This window comes from Giraffa tippelskirchi, chromosome 11 (assembly GCF_054371585.1).
Source record: "Giraffa tippelskirchi isolate mGirTip1 chromosome 11, T2T-mGirTip1v1.2.pri, whole genome shotgun sequence".
Classification (NCBI taxonomy): domain Eukaryota; kingdom Metazoa; phylum Chordata; class Mammalia; order Artiodactyla; family Giraffidae; genus Giraffa; species Giraffa tippelskirchi.
In genome coordinates this window covers 28,579,340-28,587,408 of record NC_137285.1, presented here as the reverse complement: position 1 = coordinate 28,587,408, position 8,069 = coordinate 28,579,340, and the positions used below count along the sequence as shown (strand labels likewise).

The window sequence follows — 8,069 nt, the reverse complement described above, 5'->3', positions numbered from 1 at the left end:
ACATGTAATCCTGAGGGGGACTGTGTGAAGGGTACATGGAGCCTTAAAGCACAGTCCTTGCAATTTCTCTTAAATCTGAATTTATTTCAAAATTTATCTCAAGTGGAGAAACAAAGAATGCTGTTTTGAAACACTTGTTTCTTACTGTACAAACTCTTAAGCCTTGATTCCATTCAGAATGACTCCTGATTTTAAATTTCCCAATGATTTAGAATCCATAAATGGATTAAAAATAATAATAATAATCTAACTAAACTTTAAATCCAATATGTCAAAAAAAACCTAATTTCCAGGAAATGTCTGAGTTATACCTTTCAGATTATTTTGAAATGAATGCAAAAGCACAGATCAGTTGAAGGACAGCATCATCTCACCATTGACAGGAATTAACAGGACTAAGATTCATTGTTTAAGGAAAAAAACTATGATTTAGAAAGATTAAAAATTAAGAACCTGCATGTTTCTTATGAATGTTTTATTTTGAAATAATTCTAGATTCACAAAAGGTTATTCAACTACATTGAGACAAATTTCATGCATCACAGCCTCTTCTGAGGACAATCACTTATACAACCATAGTGCAATGTCACAGCCCAGGAACTGATGAGGTTCTACCCACAGAGATTACGCAGACATCCACAGCTACACATGAGCTCACGTATGTGTGGCTCCATCTGGTTTCATTACACGTGTAGCCTTGTGTAACTACCTCCAGGAGGAGGAGATGAAGATGGAAGAGGTGAGGACTGGGGTGGCCTAGGAGTAAAAAGAAGGAGTCCTGTGCTGATAGTATGCTGAGTGAATTGTCGTTTAACAGAAATTGGAGAATTTGTTTCTACTTAAGATTTTTAAAACACATTCAGAGCAAGTTTATACTGTTACCCCTGAGGTGAAATTCTCCATGAATAAAGTCAAAATAAACAAGCAAGAAGATGGTGGTTTTAAAGGGATAATTGATTAAAATCGCAGCCTACCACCCTATTTTCAGATTGGCTTACTATTTAAATTAGAGTGTCTGGGGGAAGAAGTATTTGACAACAAATAGAATTTAAATGACCTCTTGTGTTTGTTAACCTTATTAATTGCTTTAACTCCAAGTGCCTGCATTTACTGGCATAGAAAGTTCCTGTTATTTATGGCCATTTATTGTGGAAGATCTTTGTTCTTTGTGTTTTTCAGCTCTGTTAGTCCAAAGAGCCAGGAACTCCGACAGCTGCTGCCAGCCCTGTGCAGTTTGTTTAAAACAATAGGGAAGATTGCCTAGCAACCTCACATCCAGCTTCTGGTACCCTCCTGGAGACCACATTCCAGAACCACTCTGCTCATCTCCTCAAGTTTACAGGGGAAAATACTCACACATACACACACACACACACACACTCACGCACGCACACACACACGCACATGCACGCACACACACACGCACACACATCAAAACTAGATTGACCTTCACTTTCCGAAAATAAATGACCCTGTTTTTCACAGCCAGTGCACTTCTCCAGCATACAGATCAGAGCTGGGTTGTTAATTCTGCAGCATGAACAGAGATTTGCAGAATTGAATTTGCTCACTCTCTGCAGAGTCTGTTGTCAGAGCTGTACTTTTTCGAGATGAGAGTGTGCAACTTTCATTGCTAAAATGGATAAAATGTGCCCCTTACACTATGACATATTTAATGCCTTATAGTTATAAGTAGTTACTGATGTTGATAGAGTTGTGGGAATTCAAGTTTATTTGGAGTCAATTTCAGAGCATGGTATCTGGATTATAACCAGAATGTTCAGCTCTACCTGCTGTCTTTCCTCCTCCTATACTCCTGTTTATCAGGTGATTATGATGGACATTTAGGATGATTTTGGGCTTTGTGAGGAGAGCACTATGTCAGAGTTGGAAGGCTGGACTTCAACTCTGGAATTGTGTTTGCTGGTTTTCACTCCCAGCTCAATCTAGGCAATCACTTCTCCTCTTTATCGTTATATCCTCACCTGCATAACAGAAACTTAAACTAAACCATCACCAAGATCCTGTCTCACCTAACACCCCACCATTCCATAGATGGTGTTGATTGTCTGTGAGACTGTTTTATATAGAAAATTGAGAAGGAGGAAAAGGTTTTGGTAGATGACTTTTTCCCTCTTGTAACCATGCCCTTGGGCCAAACAAGTTATCTGTGAAAATGGGAGAAAAGAGTGCATCAGAGGACCACACGTACCTACCCAACACTGGCAGAAGTACAAATACATACAACTATTCTACACATTCATACAAGTTATATAGGGACTTTCTGAAAGTTGAGGGATAATTTAAAGTCAAAGCAGTAAGAGAGAGAGATTCTGAGAAAGAGATTAGAAACTACAGCCTGTGGACCAAATCCATCCTTCCTGTTACTTACTTTTATAAATAAAGATTTGTTGGAACATGGTTCATGTACACTTTCACATATTATCTGTGGCTGCTTTCTTGCTAGAATGCCAGAGGTAAGTAGTGGGGCAGAAGCCATAAGTTACAAAGCTAAAATAGTTACTACTTGGCCCTTTAGAGAAAAAGTGTGTGGATTCCTGTTGTGGTGCATGAGAAACCTGGCTGTATTTATTTAGACTTGAAATCAATCAACTCAACAAGGTTGTATACACATAAATGAAAGAGAAAAATTTGTAAGTACCACATTCTAGAATTCAACATTCTGTTCTCTATTTTTTCAGTAGAGCAAATATTCACAAAGAAATTCAAGACTGAATTTGATGGAAGAAAGCCAATGCATTTTAATTTTTCAAAATGGGTTGTTATCTTTAGGTCTCCTCATATATCTGTAGCTAAATATTCAGAATCTGTTTGGAAACATCAAGGTTGCATGTGTGCATGCTCTTTCGCTCAGTTCTGTCCGATTCTTTCTGACCCCACGGACTGTAGCCCTCCAGGCTCCTCTGTCCACGGGATTCTCCAGGCAAGAATACTGAAGTGGGTTGCCATCCCCTCATCAAGGGGGTCTTCGCCACCGAGGGATTGAATTCACATCTCCTATGTCTCCTGCATTGGCAGGCGTGTTCTTTACCACTAGTGCCACCTGGAAAGCTCAATGTCAAGGTTACTATATATGAAATGCAATATCTGTTCAGAGAATAATATATTAACATATGGAACTCCTTCAAAAAAAAGTCCCAAGGCAAATAGGGAATTCAGGGGCCTGGATTCCAGCCATATCACTGACAGTGATGAAATTTACTGTCATGATTGTAAATTTATACATCATGAATGTAAAGTTGATTGTTTTAAGCTATGATACCTTTACATGTACCTTCCTATATTGGATCGGGGCTGTTAAATTTCTCAATCACGTGTTACTTTATGAAGTGATTAGCAGAATCTTTAAAACAAAAATTTAAAAAAAATACTAAATCAGTGGAGAATGAAATGCTTATCTTTCTGTATCTTCCTTGTTTTTATTTTTTCAAATTAATTTTATTGGAGTATGCGTGCGTGCTCAGTCACTTCAGTCATGTCTGACTCTCTGCGACCCCGTGGACCATGGCCCGCCAGGCTCCTCTGTCCATGAGATTCTCCAGGCAAGAATCCTGGAGTGGGTTGCCATTGCCTTCTCCAGTGATAAAGCATGAAGTGAGTGAAGTGAGTGAAGTGAAGTCACTCAGTGGTGTCCAACTCTTTGCGACCCCATGGACTATAGCTTATCAGGCTCCTCCGTCCATGAGATTTTCCAGGCAAGAGTACTGGAATGGGTTGCCATTTCCTTATCCATTATTGGAGTATAGTTGCTTTAAAATGTTGTGTTAGTTTCTGCTGTACAGCAAAATGAATCGGCCACTTATATACATATATTCCCTCCCTATTGGACAGATATATACTGCTGAAACTATGCATAAAATAGATAACTAGTAAGAACCTACTCTATAGCACAAGGAACTCCACTTAATGCTCTGTGGTGACCTCAATGGGAAGGAAATCTTTCTTGTTTTTTAATCCCTTCTACCTTATACCTGGAATAGCAAAGCACATTGAGATAGTTTTATCTTGTTAGGAACTTCCTCAACACATAGGTACTTTTCACTTCTGTTTGAGAATACAGTGAAGGTTAATACTTCATCTCCTGATGCTCTTGAGAGAATATTGTCATAGAAAAGGTCACCGCTGAGTAGTAGACACTGTTCAGTAGTAGACACAGAATTCACAGTTCTGAACCCATCACCATAGAATCAGAAAGCAATATTTTCTTTTCATTTGAAACATTTGAACATAGAAGAGCGGATTGTGTTCCTCTCTTCTCCTACCAACTGGCACCTTTGATAGGATCTCCTGGGTATGCCCACCTTGCCTTCTGCCTCATAGGTGGGGCTATGGTGCAGTGTGATGGCAAGAATGCAAAGGAAACCAGCGCAGAAGGAGAAGAGCAATAAAGTAGGGACTCAGAATCAAGACGTAGAGGAGAGGAACCAGGAGTGGGGGGAACAGCGTCCTCCACACAAGAAGGAGGGAACCCAAGAGAAGGTTAGAAGTTTTATTCATGTGTCATGGTCAATATGTAAGAATGTACTTGATTAGCACTATTCACAATATCCAGGACATGGAAACAATCTATTTGGCCATCAATAGGGGAATGAATAAAAAAGATGTGGTACCTATATACAACAGAATATTACTCATCCATAAAAAGGAGTAAACTGGATTATTTGTAGACATGTGGATGGACCTAGAGCCAGTTATTCAGAGTAAAGTAAGTCAGAAAGAGAAAAACAAATATTGCATATTAATGCATATATGTAGAATCCAGAAAATTGGTATAGATGATTTTACTTGCAGGGCAGGAACAGAAACAGATATAAAGAACAAACATATGGTTACCAAGTGGGGGAAGAAGGGGTGAGATGGATTGGGAAATTGGAATTAACGTACATACACTACTATGTATAAAGCAGATCATGAAATGAGAACCTACTGTATAGAACAAGGAACTCTACTCAATGTTATGTGCTGATCTAAATGGGAAGTAAATCCAAAAAACATGGGATATATGTATACATATAGCTGATTTACTTTGCTGTACAGTAGAAACTAACACAACATTGTAAATCAACTATAATCCAATAAAAATTAATTTTAGAGAAACATCAATTAAGATTCTCTAGAAAAAAGAAGGAATGTACTTGATTAAAGCGATGGAGAAAGTGTACATCAACCAAAAGGAAAATTGAAGGAAGAAAGAGATTTATGGATTTCATGTGACAATGTAAAATTACTTTGGTATCCAGCTACCATCTGGTCTCTGCTGTGGTGAGATGTGTTTACTGGATTCTTGCCTTTTATCCTTTGGTCTTGTAGTTTTCAGCTGCAGGTGCTGCCTCCCTATGCAGAGCTTTTGTAACTGGGTGTCCTTCAATCTGACCACCTTCTGCTGCCCCAGTTGGGTCAGCATGATCTCTGTGATGCTTTTGATGTTGTTCCTCCTCAGAAATGTCAGGTCTGCTGGAGACAGGCATCCTCAACCTCACGTCCTCTTGTCGTTGTATCTGCTCTCTGCCAAGAATCCTCTCTGATGATCTTGTCCAATTGGGCAGATTCTGCCATGATGCCCGCCTCTGTTTTGCTTTTGCTGCCATCTACTGGGGAGCCAATGACTTCACCTCAGACACTCCTGACAACTTGCTTGAAACTGTTCTGCTCAACCAAATTTAATGCATCATACTACCTAGAGATGGATCAGGCCGCCCAGATCCAGACCTTGGAAAGTTTGCTCCCCCATCTAAATCATCTAATCACACTGCAAGAAACTCGAGAAAAAAAATACTAGAAATCACTGAGATGAAAATCACTGTGAATGAGAAGGTACGTTTGTTTGCTTTTTGTTAATTTTACTTAAAGTGCATTTTTCCATGTGTGCATTTTGCCACAGTCTCAGAGACCTGCAAATCTGGTTACAGAATGCTTGCTAAAATGGCTGATATTAGTTAAGAGACCAGTTTCTGTACAGAGTCCAAAGGAAGAAGCAAGTTCATGGGGCATTTTAATCAGACAGGCTTGAATGTGATTCTGGCAACACCAGGAATAAGCCATGTTACTGAGAAAAAGGTACTTAACTGATTCTAAATCTCATTTTCCTTATCTTTAAAACTGGAGTAAGCTACTATCAACCTACTACAATTTGTGAAAAATAAGACAATAATGCCTGCTAATTACGTACCTCAGTGCCAGATAATAGACCTCATGGGTAAGGAGGATGCATTGCTACCAGGGACCACACGTATCATAGGTAAGATACTTAGATCAAACTATGGTGAAACAAAATGAAAACACTCCTCTCTTTTTCTAAAACACAGTTCTAGCCTATGACATCATCTCATTTCTGTTTCCTGACTGCAAGAATTCTTTGTCCACACAGGATAATTCATACATGTCACTGCCCAACTGGACACAAGCCAAAGAAAGAAACAGAGTGTACGAGAAAAATGGAAGGAGCTCTCGTGTTCCCTAGGGCAGAAGGAATAATCATGTCTTTCTTAACCATAAATACGCAGTTTAGAAGAATTTGAGTTTCAGTGATTTATACTCTACCTCCTGGTTTTGATTTTAAGGTTTCAGGAAACTTAAATATTTAAATCATTGGAAGAGAGACACAGCTGATCAAGTTGAAAGAAGCCAGCTTCGAGAGAAGCTCATTAATGGACTCTTAACCTGGTGACATTTGTCAGCAATGTTGTTCTTTCTGTTTCCTTAGCAAACATATCACTACAAGGTCTCAATAAATAGAATATATCTATAATTGAAAAATAAATGCTTGCATATTTCATTGGTTTCTGAGAGTCTTTTACCACCTATACCCTCATGAAAGTTCCTGTTGAACATTAATGGCCTGAGCCATGACCAACTTTACATAGAGTAGATTGATAAAATCGCCTAACAAAAATAGCAAGGTGGTGGCAAGTCCTACTGCAATAATTTGGACTTAGAATTCAGTGGCAATTGTTTTTCTGAATGTAAATAACTAGAATCAAGTTTAAAGGCTGCAAATTGAGAAAAATTTTCCTTGATAAAGTTAGTGTTTGCCTGAAATTTTGAAACTTTCTAAACATATTCACTCAGGTATCTTCAAAATTGTTGAATAATAGCTGAGGATAGTTGATATCCTTTCAGTGAGAATAATACTTAATAAGATTTGTTACTGTGCAATACAGATAGTAAGAACAAATCTAAATTTTTAATTCTTACAAATTCATTTGTCCTTAACATTCTGTTAAATGCTTTAGTCCCAATGACTTAATCTACTCAGGCTGCCGTAAATGAAATAGCAGGGATTGTTTGTTTAAGCAAACATTAGACATTTATGTCTCACAGTTCTAGAGGCTGGAAGGTCTAGGATCAGGGTGCTTGTCAATGTGGTCCCTGATGAGGGTTCTGTCCTCAGTTCTCGGGCTATCTCCTTCTAGCTGTGTCCTCAAGTGAAGAACAGAAAGAAAGAGAGAATGGACTCTAAAGAATTCTCTGGTGTCTCTTCTTACTGGAACACTAATTCTTTCAGATTGGAGCCCCACATTTTTGAGCTCATTCATCCTTAATGATTTCCTGTGTGTCCTGTCCTCAAATATTGTCATATTGGATTATTACACACATGTGGATCTTGCAGGGTACACGATTCTGTCCACATCACCGAATCTATGTTTTGGATGGAAATACAATTCTCAGTGTTGAATGCATTAGCTCCGTACATGCCAGCAATGTGTACTTTTTTAAAAATTTACAATAATTTTCAAAAAGTGTTCGGGGTATAGTTGATTTACAGCAATGTGTGAATATTTGCTTGCTGCCTTGATCACTTACTTCATGACAGCTTCATAGAAAGATAAATCACACTGAGGTTTCCTGCTCTGCAGGAGACAGCAGCCAGTGGAAGAGATACAGTGTCAACTCATAATTAGGATGAACAGAGCAGCATAAGAGGAGAAACACAGACTGGGCTCAGATAGTCCAGAGATGTAAGAGCAACTGCCTCTGATCAGTGGTGGTAGAATCAGAAGTGCAACATGGGTATGGTATCCAGGAAAACATAAGTATATTCTAAAATG

At 38.7% G+C, this 8,069-nt stretch overlaps 1 long non-coding RNA gene across 1 annotated transcript; it reads left to right on the top strand.

Moving 5' to 3' along the window:
• Nucleotides 1-620: 620 nt before the first annotated feature.
• LOC145527211 (uncharacterized) lies at nucleotides 621-2,421 on the top strand. The gene is made up of 2 exons (XR_014069578.1): nucleotides 621-739; nucleotides 1,180-2,421. It is a non-coding gene; the product is annotated as an uncharacterized LOC145527211 (long non-coding RNA).
• Nucleotides 2,422-8,069: the final 5,648 nt, after the last annotated feature.